We start from the raw sequence: 12,602 nt of genomic DNA on the forward strand, positions 1-12,602 counted from the left end.
AATGCTTTCAGCTTTTCACCATTGAGTATGATGTCAGCTGTGAGCTTGTCATATGTGGCTTTTATTATGTTGAAGTATGTTCCTTCTATACCCACTTTGTTGAAGTTTTTATTGTAAATAGATGTTGAATTTTGTCAAGAGCTTTTTCTGTATTGATGGAGATGATCTTATGATTTTTATTCTTTAATTCGTTAATGTGGTGCATCACATTGATTGATTTGTGGATATTGAACCATCCTTGGATCCCTGGGAAAAGTCCCACTTGATCATGATGTATGATCCTTTTAATGTATTGTTGAATTTGATTTGCTAATATTTTGTTGAGAATTTTTGTATCTATTTTCATCAGTGTTATTGGCATGTAATTTTTTTGGTCATGACATCTTTGTCTAATTTGTTATCAGGGTGATGCTGGCCTTGTAAAATGAGTTTGGAAGCATTCTTTCCTCTGCAGTTGTTCAGAATTGTTTAAGAAGGACAGGTGTTAACTCTTCTCTAAATGTTTGGTAGAATTCACCTGTTTGACCATCTTGGTTCCAGACTTCTGTTTTTTGAGTTTTTTAAAAAAATTACTGATTCAATTTTATTACTGGTAATTGGTCTGTTTATACTTTCTGTTTTTTCCTTGTTCAGTCTTGGGAGATTGTACATTTCTAGGAATTTGTCCATTTTTTCTAGGTTGTCCATTTTATTGGTATATAATTCTTCATAGTAATCTCTTAATGATCCTCAGTATTTCTGTGTTGTCAGATGTAACATTTTTTATTTCAGATTTTATTTATTTTAGCCCCCTCTCCTTGTTTTCTTGATGAGTTTGGCTAAAGGTTTAACAATTTTGTTTATCTTTTTGAAGAACTAGCTCTAAGTTTCATTGATCTTTTCTTTTGTTGTTGTTTTTAGTCTCTATTTTATTTATTTCTTCTCTGATATTTATGGTTTCTTTTCTTCTACTTTGGGTTTTGTGTGTTCCTTTTCTAGTTTCTTTAGGTGTAAGGTTAGGTTGTTTATTTGAGATTTTTCCTGTTTCTGAGATAGGCTTGTCTAGCTATAAGCTTTCATCTTAGAACTGCTTTTGCCTTATCCCATAGATTTTGGATCATTAGGTTTTAATTTTTATTCATCTCCAGGTATTTTTTTTAATTCCTCTTTAATTTCTTCAGTGACCCATTTGTTATTAGTAACATATTGTTTAGCCTCAATGTGTTTGTAGGTTTTGCATTTTTTTTCTTGTACTTGATTTCTATTCTCATAGCGTATGGTCAGCAATGATGCTTGATATGATTTCAATTTTCTTGAACTTACTAAAACCTGTTTTGTGGCCTCGCATGTGATCTCTCCTGGAAAATGTTCCATGTACACTTGAAAAGAATGTGTATTGTGCTGCTTTTGGCTGGAATGTTCTCTATATAATCTATTAAATCTATCTGATCTTATGTATTGTTTAAGAACAGTGTTTCCTTACTGATTATCTGTCTGGATGATCTGTCCTTTGATGTAAGTAGGGTGTTAAAGTCCCTTACTACTACCATGTTACTGTCAATTTCTCCCTTTATGTCTGTTAATATTTGCTTTCTGTATTTAGGTACTTCCTATGTTGGGTGCATATTTATTTTGAATTGTTATATTTTCTTGGATTGATGCCTTGATCATTATGTAATATCCTTCATTGTATCTTGCTAAAGTCTTTGTTTTAAAGTTTATTTTGTCTGATATAAGTATTGCTACCTTGGCTTTCTTTTCATTTCCATTTGCATGGAATATATTTTTCCATTCCTTCACTTTCAGATATGTGTTTTAGATCTGAAATTAGTGTCTTGTAGACAGCATATATATGGGTCTTGTCTTTGTGTCCATTCAGCCACTCTATGTCTTTTTTTTTTTAATTTTTAAATTTTTGGCTGCGTTGGGTCTTCGTTGCTGTGTGCGGGCTCTCTCTAGTTGCAGTGAGCAGGGGCTACTCTTCATTGCAGCGTGCAGGATTCTCATTGTGGTGGCTTCTCTTGTTGCGGAGCACAGACTCTAGGTGCACAGGCTTCAGTAGTTGCAGCATGTGGGCTCAGTAGTTGTGGCTCATGGGCTCTAGAGCACAGGCTCAGTAGTTGTGGCACATGGGTTTAGTTGCTCTGCGGCATGTGGGATCCTCCCGGACCGGGGCACGAACCCGTGTCCCCCGTGTTGGCAGGTGGACTCTCAACCACTGCGCCACCAGGGAAGCCCCCTGTGGTTCTTTTTTGTTCCTTTCTTCTTCTTCTTTTGCTCTCTTCCCTTGTGACTTGATGACTGCCTTTTGTGTTATGTTTGGATTCCTTTCTCTTTTTTTTGTGTGTGTATCTATTATGGATTTTTGGTTTGTGGTTTCCATGAAGTTTACATATAGCAATCTATAGGTACATACACATGATTATTTTAGGTTGCTGATCTCTTAAGTTCAAATGCATTTTAACAATTCTGCAGTGTTATTCCCCCTCTCCATGTTTATTGTTTGTGATATCATATTTTATATCCTTTTATTCTGTACATCCTTTTCCTTATTGTTGATATAGGTGATTTCACTACTTTTGTCTTAACCTTCCTATTAGCTTTATAAGTGGTTGATTTACTACCTTTACTGTATATTTGCCTTTACCAATGGGATTTTTCCTTTTGTGCTTTTCATATTTCTAGTTTTGGCCTTTTCTTTTCCACTTCGAGTACTTTTACCTTATTTCTTGTTTAGCTGGTTTAATGGTGCTGAACTCTTTTAACTTTTATCTCTCTATCAAATCTCACTGAAAGCCTTGTGTGTAGAGTATGCTTGGTTGTTGGCTTTTTTTTTTTCTTTTTTTCCCTTTCATCACTTTGTATCATACCACTCCCTGCAGAGTTTCTGCTGAAAAGTCAGCAGATAGCCTCAAGGGAATTCCCTTGCACATAACTTGTTGATTTTCCCTTGTGGCTTTTAGTATTCTCTCTTTATCTTTAATTTTTGCCATTTTAATTACAGTGTGTATTGGTATGGTCCTCTTTGGGTTGATTCTGTTTGGGACTCTCTGTACTTCCTTGGGCATGGCCAGGGTCCTGGGTATCCACTATGAGTGGTGACAGCCTGCTGGTGGGTAATCTGGGTCTTGACTTGATTGTCTGTGAGGTGTGGTGGTCCAGGGGCTGGTGTTGGCCTGTTGGTGGGGGGGCTAATCTAATAGCTAGCTATGGGGGCCCCTGGGCATCCTGGGGCAAGTGCAAGCTCATTGGTGGATGGGGCTAGGTCCTGGGCCCTCTGGTGGGCTGGGCCGGTTCCCAGGTTGGCTGGGTGCTCAGGGGGTCTTATGACAGTTAGCCTGCTGGTGAGTAGGGACCTGGCCTAGGGCATCCCAGGGCTGATGCTGACTGGCTATAGGGTGGGGCCAGGTCCAAGCACTAATAAGCTAGAGGGAGGATTACCAGTACCAGTGTCTTTGTGGTGGGATGAGCTTCCAAAAATGGCTGCTGCCAGGGTCTATGTCTCCAGGATGAGTTTCAATTGCATTTGCCTCTCTAGGAGGCTCTCCAAGATTATCAGGTGGGTCTGATCCAGGCCCATCTCAGTTTACTGCTTCTGCCCTGGGTCTCAGAGTGTGTGAGATTTTGTGTGTGCCCTTTAAGAGTGGAGTCTATTTCCCACAGCACTCTGGCTCTCTTGAAAGTAAGTCCCACTGGCTTTCAAAAACAAATATTCTGGGGGTCTATCTTTCTGATGCAGGACCCCTGGCCTTGGGAGCCAATGTGGGGCTCAGACCCCTTGCTGCCTGGGGAGAACCTTTGTAATTATAATTATCCTCCCATTTGTGGGTTGCCTGTCTGGGTGTGGGTCTTAACTGTATTGCATCTCTGCCCCGTCTGCCTGTCTTGTTGTTGTTCTTAGCTGTAGGTCTTTTCTGCTAGTTTTCAGTCACTTTCATGGATAATTGCTCTGTAAATAACTGCACTTGTGGTTTGCCTGTGGAATGAGGTGAACTCAGGGTTGTCCTACTCCACCATCTTGACCACTCCTCTCTCTAGAGGAAAAAAGATTTTGCTCACATGTGGACAGGGGATACTGTGAATTCTTAATCTTGAGCTGAATGACTGTAAACCTAGAAAATAATTAAATGGTTATCAGAGTAGAGCATATACTGTCTGTAGAATTGTGAAATACTGAAATATATTTTGTAAGTGAATTGAAGCCGGAAGCTTAGAGAGTGGTTAGGAGTGGAGATCTGAGAGTCATCAACATAGATGCAGAAGCTGAATTAACTAATTCAACAAATATACATTGAGTACCTACATATGCTGGGTGTTCTTTTAGGCATAGGCATAAAATTTTGAGAATTAACTCATGTTACTACCTTTAGAGTTTATATCTAGGCACTAGAGCCTTAGGGAGAACATGTAGACTGAGTAGAGGAGATACTCTGATACTAATAATTTAAAGAATATGCTTATTCATGTAAATACAACTTTTTTTTTTTTTTTTTTGCGGTACGCGGGCCTCTCACTACCGTGGCCTCTCCCGCTGCGGAGCACAGGCTCTGGACGTGCAGGCTCAGCAGCTATGGCTCACGGGCCCAGCCGCTCCGCGGCATGTGGGATCTTCCCGGACCAGGGCACGAACCCGCATCCACTGCCTTGGCAGGCAGACTCTCAACCACTGTGCCACCAGGGAAGCCCGTAAATACAACTTTTAAGTTTTCTAGGAATTTAATTGTAAATCTGTCATTGACAACTGAAATCTGTAACTGCAATTCAAAAAGAGCAATATTGGGCTTCCCTGGTGGCGCAGTGGGTTGAGAGTCCGCCTGCCAATGCAGGGGACACGGGTTCGTGCCCCGGTCCGGGAAGATCCCACATGCCGTGGAGCGGCTGGGCCCGTGAGCCATGGCCGCTGAGCCTGCGCGTCCGGAGCCTGTGCTCTGCAACGGGAGAGGCCACAACAGTGAGAGGCCCGCGTACCCCCCCCAAAAAAAAAAACAAAGAGCAATGTCATATCTAAACATTTTGTGGGACATTAAAAAAATGGCATTTAAATTTATACATGAACTAAAAAGTGAGACAAGTCAGTCCTGTCATAATTTGACAGGCATAATCACTTATCCTGTAATGCAAACAGTAACCTAATAGCAAGATGCTAATAGTTCCTTGGTGCAGGTGTTGCTAATTAGCTATTGGATTAAGCTGAATCCTCTTCTTCTACCTGTGCATAATGTTTGTGCAGAATGCAAATGTGAGGTGTAAGCTGAAATGTTTTAAGTGTCAACCATGGCTCATGGATTGACCTTGAAACAATGAGAATTTTGAATTGGGCAATAACCATAGCTGAATTGTAGCTTAGCGCTTAGTCAGATTCCTGGTTCTCCTCCTGATGAGGAGGTTTGCCCTCAAATAGGAAGTTTAGTTAATTTGGGCTCTGGTCAAGTGACTAGGTGAGAAGACAGAAGTCACTTCTTATTCTTTTCCTATCCATTTCTAGTAGTTGGATTGTTCTGGGAGAAATGGTAGCAATTACTAACACAATTAGGGATCATTTATTTGCTTATTCAGCAAATATTTATTAAGTGCCTACCATGTTCCTGCACTCAGCATATGGTAGGAGTGACATAAATACTTGTTGAATGAAATATAATCACTTGAGAGTTTAAAAAGCCTTCCATAAATAATTTGCAAACTTTGGATTTACCTTAGTGAGGAAATTATTTCTATTTGTGTGATTGAAGTATGAAAGAGTTACTGAAATAGATTATTTTATTCTCCTACATTTTTTCAGCCTCTTTTCAGTTGAGAGGGAGAAAATACTAGTTCTGGCTAATGAGATATGAGTTTACCTCTGGGCTGAGACTGTAGGAACCCCAGTGATCAAGGAGGGAGGCTATGTTTTCTGGATGATGAAGAAGATGGTGGAACTCTGTGGAGCAGAAGCCCTTGCTGATTCCTGCAGGCTGTGTCACATGAGTAAGAAACAAACTCTTGCTGTATTAAGAGAATTGGAGAGTTTAGTAAAGGGTTTGTTTTTTTAACACCATTTTACCTAGTCTATCCTGACTAATACAAGCTCTATTGTGTACTTTCTATTCTAGAGGATTTTATGTTGCTGTTGTAGCACTGTATATTGTAACGAAAGACTGTAGATAATTAAATGACCATTGATAACAGGTAGCTTAGATAAATTATAGTATCCTGTACTATAGAATATCAACCAGCCATTTAAAAGAATGTGCTGATATTGAATTCTCTCTAAGATATGTTGTTATGAGAAGAAAAGAAGGTTCAGAACAGTGTTCACAGCTTCAATTAGTATAAAAAAGAGAGGCTCGGGCTTCCCTGGTGGCGCAGTGGTTGAGAGTCCGCCTGCCGATGCAGGGGACACGGGTTCGTGCCCCTATCCCGGAAGATCCCACATGCCGCGCAGCGGCTGGGCCCGCGAGCCATGGCCGCGGAGCCTGTGTGTCCGGAGCCTGTGCTCCGCAACGGGAGAGGCCACAGCAGTGAGAGGCCCGCGTACAGCAAAAAAAAAAAAAAAAAAAAAAAAAAAAAAAAAAGAGAGGCTCTATCATCTCTCTATTATCTATTTACATGCATGCACAAATGAACACATGTGGTCTTTTTTTATTGTGGTAAAATATACTTAACATAAAATTTAACCATTTTTAAGTGTACGGTTTGGTAGAATGAAATATATTCACATTCTTGTGTGACTATCACCACCATCCATCTTTAGAACATTTTTCATCTTCTTAAATGGAAACTGTATGCCCTTGGACAGTAACTTCCCATTTCCCCCTTACCCCAGCATCTGTTAACCATCATTACACTTTCTGTCTCTAAGAGTTTGACTACTCTAGGTACCTCATATATGTGGAATTATGCAGTATTTGTTCTTTTGTGATTGGCATATTTCACTTAGTACAATGTCTTCAATGTTCATCCATGTTGAACATGTGTCAGAATATCCTCCTTTTTTAAAGCGGAATAATATTCCCATTATATGTATATATGACATTTTGTTTATCTAATCACCTATTAGTGAATACTTAGGTTGCTTCCACTTTTAGGCTATTGTGAATAATGTTGCTTTGAATATGGGTGTATGAATGTCTGTTCAGATCCCTGTTTTTAATTTGTTCTTGTATATACGCAGAAGTGGCTTTGCTAGATCATATGGTAATTCTACGTTTAATTTTTAAAGGAAACCCTGTCTTGTTTTCCGTAGCAGCTGCACTATTTACATTCCCGCTATCAAGTGTTCTGATTTTTCCACATCTTCACCAACACTTGTTATTTTCTGTTTTTTTTTTTGTTTGTTTGTTTGTTTTTTGATGATAGCCATCCTAATGGGTGAGAAGTGGTATCTCATTGTGGTTTTTATTTGTGTATCTTTAGATTATATGCCTAGAGGATTTAAAAATTATAAATGATGATAAGAAATCTTGCCTGAGTATTTTATTAAGCTATGGGATAACATAATTTTCAGTATTCTCTAAATTGTTTTTTTGAAGATAAACCAGAAAAAGTACTTAAATTTTAAAAAAGTTATATTTCGTTTAAAAAATTTTTTTTCAGCTTTATTGAGGTATAATTGACAAAAATTGTATATATTTAAGGTGTTCAACATGATGGTTTCATATAAATATACATTGTGAAATGCTCATCACAATCAAGCTAATTAGCATTCATTACCTCCCATAGTTACCTTTTTTTTTTTTATCCCTCCACCCTCCTTCCCTCTGGTTTGTTCTCTGTTTGTATGACTCTGCATTTAGTTTGTTTATTTGTTTTGTTTTTCGGATTCCACATATAAGTGAAATCATATGTTATATGCCTTTCTCTGTCTGACTTATTTCACTTAGCATAATACACTCTAGGTCCATCCATGTTGTCACAAATGGCAAGATTTCATTCTTTTAAAGTAATATTCCATTCTATATCTATACCTATATTTATCACATCTTCTTTACCCATTCATCTATCAGTGGACATTTAGGTTGCTCCCATATCCTGGCCATTGTAAATAATTTTGTAATGAACATGGGGTTCATATATGTTTTCAAATTAGTGCTTTTTCTTTCCTTAGAGAAATACCCAGAAGTGGAATGGTTGGATCATGTGGTAGTTACACTTTTAAGTTTTTGAGCGACATCTATACTGTTTTCCATAGTGGCTGTACCAATTTACATTCCCACCAACGGTGCATGAGGGTTCCCTTTTCCCAAGGCAATACACAGAGTCAATGCAATCCTTATCAAAATACCAATGACATTTTTCACAGACTAGAAGAAATAATTTTAAAATGTGTATGGAAGCACAGAAGACCCTGAATAGCCAAAATAATCTTTAGAAAGAAGTACGAAACAGGAAGTGTCACACTCCCTGATTTCAAACTGAACTACAAAACTACAGTAATCAAAACAATATGGTACTGGCGCAAAAACAGACACATAAATCAATGGAACAGAATAGAGCCCAGAAATAAACCCATGCTTATATGGTCAATTAATCTACAACAAAGGGGCCAAGAATATACAGTGGGGAAAAGACAGCCTCTTCAATAAATGGTATTGGGAAAAATGGGCAGCTACATGCAAAACAATCAAACATGGTGTGGCTACTTTCTCACACCATGTACAAAAATAAACTCAAAATGGCTTAGAGACTTAAATGTAAGATCTGAAACCATAAAACCCCTAGAAGAAAACAGGCAGTAAGCTCTTTGACACTGGTGTTAGCAATATTTTTTGGATATGTCTCCTCAAGCAAAGGAAACAAAAACAAAAATAAACAAATGGGACTACATCAAAATAAAAAAGTTTTTGCACAGTGAAAGAAACCACTAACAAAATGAGAAGGCCACCTACTGTGTGGGAGAAAATATTTGCAAACAATATACTTGATAAGGGGTCAATATCCAAAATACACGAAGAACTCATACAACTCAATATTGAAAGACCAAACAACCCAATTAAAATATGGACAGAGGATGTGACTAGGCATCTTTCCGAAGAAGACATGCAGATGGCCAACAGGCACACAAAAAAATGCTCAACATCACTAAATATCAGGGAAATGCAAATCAGAACCACAGAGATATCACCTCACACCTGTCAGAATGGCTATCATCAAAAAGACAGCAAATTACCTTTTCTTTTTCACCTTCTTCAGATGCATAATAATGGATGGTATTTGGATAATTTTTATTTGCAGCTTTGACCCATGAATTTTCTCATATTTTCCTTAAAATTTGAGTGGTACCATTGTGTAGTGCTTAAAAGTATAACTTCTAGAGCCAGGCTACTTGAGTTCAAAGCCTGGCTCTGCTACTTACTAGCTGTGTGACTTTGGACCAGTTACTTAATCTTTCTATGTTTCAGTTTACTCCTCTGTAAAATGGGAATGATATTGGTATTGTGGTATTGTGGTATTGTGGTATTGTGAACACTAAATAAATAAATATATGTAAATCACTTGGAACAATTCCTGGGACACAGTAAATACTAAATGTATTATTTACTATTATAGTTAAGTTTAAATATTGTGAGCTATTTGGTAATAGTGCAGCACATGTTTATATGTATTTGGAAAATACATTCACAGTGTTATTCAGATCTCAAGCAAGAGAGTAAAATAGTCTATTCATTATGGCTTCTGGAGAAGAGTCTATGGCTTTGAATAGAAGGATTTATCTGGCCTGTGTTAGTCAATAAAAAGTAGCTGAAAGTCACCTTTAGTACTTCTCTTAAAAGTAACTAATCTTTTGATACCATGGGGCCTTGAATCAATGGTTGCAGATCAATATTTTCTATATACAACTATTGTTTCCTTTTACCTTATACACGATGGGCTGAAAATCAACACACTGTAGACCAAGAAAATCAATGGGGTATATTTGTGGTTTAGAGAACACTGGATAGGAGACGTATGTCCTTTTGGAAAACACATACAAAGGAAATTATGTAAGCACTCTCATAGGAATCCTAGGCAATTACTGGATGAATTTGTGATCCAACAGGTTTCTCCTCAATTACACATAGAGAACACATCAATTCATTTACCGTGCAGTAAACAGGCTACCTCAAGCATCCAAATAAAGACACCAAGATTGTCCCTGTTACAGTAATTGGCTCTGGTGGGCCCAAACTCAGAATTTACACCCTGCTTCTCATTTCTGGCCCATTTGGCCTTTATTTTCAGGGACAATTACTACTTACTGCTTTGAAAGGAATCTTATTTTCAGTAGTCTCAAGGAAAGAAGTCTGAATGGTTTTGAGCTTTCTGTGTTAGTGGAATCAGATGAATTACTATCAGAAGCTAAATCACATTGTGAATTATGTCTCTTTAACAAATGTACTCTGTCTTGGGGAATTAACAAAGCTATGCCATCGTTTTAAAGTCAGGACCTCATGGATGCTGGCTGGCCCTTGTACTGGGAGTCAGCTCTGCAAAAGCTTTCAAGAAATAAACATATTTCTGTGGTTTGAATGGGGAGTAGAGTTTAATGCTATGCTCTCTGAATCCCCACATGCTGTTTACTGGATGAAGTTTGTGTTGGGATAGATATGCTGTGAGGTTTTCCCAAGTGGATGACCACGTCTTTCATATAGGAGAAAGGCTGAGAGGAAGAATTAATATTTTTATTTTCTGAATGTACTAGAATATTCATGATGTGTTGCTTGTATTATCATTTTCAAATTAGATTCACACAATTAAGATAGAAAACGTATACTTCATTGTGGTTTTTTTTTTTTTCAGTATGCAGGCCTCTCACTCTTGTGGCCTCTCCTGCTGTGGAGCACAGTCTCTGGACGCGCAGGCTCAGCAGCCATGGCTCACAGGCCCAGCCGCTCCGCGGCATGTGGGATCTTCCCGGACCGGGGCATGAACCCGTGTCCCCTGCATCGGCAGGCGGACTCTCAACCACTGTGCCACCAGGGAAGCCCCTTCACTGTGTTTTTATCAGCTAGCATCTGAGTTAGTTCAAGCTCTGCCACATTTTAGCTAAGATATTGGGCAACTCATTCATTCAGTCATTTCATTGCACAAATACACCGTATGTCGAGTGGCAACTAGGTGCTGGGGATACAGCAGTGAACAAACAAAATCTGGTTCCTTATGAATCTTATAATCTAGTTGGGGAGAGTAGATTGTTCTAATCTCAGGATGCCATAATAGTATACCACAGACTGGGTGGTTTCAACAACAGAAGTTTATTTTCTCATCGTTCTGGAGGCTAGGAAGTTCAAAATCAAGGTGTGGGCAGATTCAGTTCCTGGTGAAGCCTTCTTTCTGCTTTGCAGATGGCTGCCTTCTAGCTTGTCCTCACATGGCAGAGAAAGAGGAAGCAAGCTCTCTGGTGTCTCTTATAAGAGCATTAATCCTATCATGAGGACCTCATTCTCATGACCTCATCTAACCCTGATTACCTCTCAAAGGACCTGTCTCCGTACATCATCACATTGGGGCTTAGGGCTTCACATAGGAACCTTAGAGAGATGCAGCACAGTCCACAGCAGGGAAATAGACTACTACATAAATACATAGTAGTTAGATGGTGATAGACACTAAGGGGTGTGCTGATGGGGTTGTTGTTTTATATAAGGTGGTCAGGGCAAACCTTTGTGATAACAAATAAAATGGAGTCATTGTAGAATTCTGAGCAGAGAAATGATGTGATCTAATGTATGTTGTATGTTTTAGGTGGATGCCTCTGCCTATTGTACTGGGAATAGACTTGGGGTGGGGTAGATTAGGAGACCATTGCAGAAATCCAGATGGGAACTTGCACAGGGTTACAGAGGTAGAGGTGATGAGATGTGGACAGATTCTTGACATATCTTGAGCATAGAGCTGATAGGGTTTGGTGATGCATTGGCTTTGGGATGAGACAAAAATAAAAAAAATGACTGTTGATATGAGCAAATGGTGTTGTTATTTATTGAGATGCGGGAGGCTGAGGGAGAACTTTTTCTTGGGAGTAATCAAGAGTTTGGTTTGGGCTACTAGACATGTGAGCAGAGAAGAGGGCACTTGGATACATGAGTCAAGAGTATTGGGCCATCTGAGCTGGAGATGTATATTGGGGAGTCATCCGTACACAGATATTATATAAAGTCATAAGACCAGATGAGATCAGCAAGGAGGTCCCGGGACTGATCTCTGGGAGATGAAGAGGAAGCATCAAAAAAGACTGAGAAATAGAAACTAGGTAAAATGTGATCCAAGAGAAAGTGACATTTCAGAACCCAAGGGAAGAAAGTAGTTTGAAAAGAAGGAAGCAGCCAACTGTGTCCAATGCTAAAGGTTTTGGTGGAGGAAAGAGTGAAGTTCCCTGTAGTAGATTGTCCATTCCCAACTAGGCACCATGTAAAGCTGGAACTACATTTCTCAGAAACCCTTTCCCTGTATAGCGAGAGTTGGGCAAGAGAGAAACTTGCATTGCGATTTTGAAAGTGAAAGCAAGAGCCATTATTCACAGAAAGTCAGGGGGCCACATGTGATGACTTGGCAGGTTTCTCTAGAGCTCCCCCTGCCGGTGTTGATGGCCACGAGCAACAGTTTCTCAGGCTTCCCTATGTGAGCTCTGGCTACTTCTCTTCCACTGCCTTAGTTTAAATCGAGGT

This window comes from Mesoplodon bidens (genome assembly GCF_964165515.1).
Source record: "Mesoplodon bidens genome assembly, chromosome: 11".
In the NCBI taxonomy this organism is placed as follows: Eukaryota; Metazoa; Chordata; class Mammalia; order Artiodactyla; family Ziphiidae; genus Mesoplodon; species Mesoplodon bidens.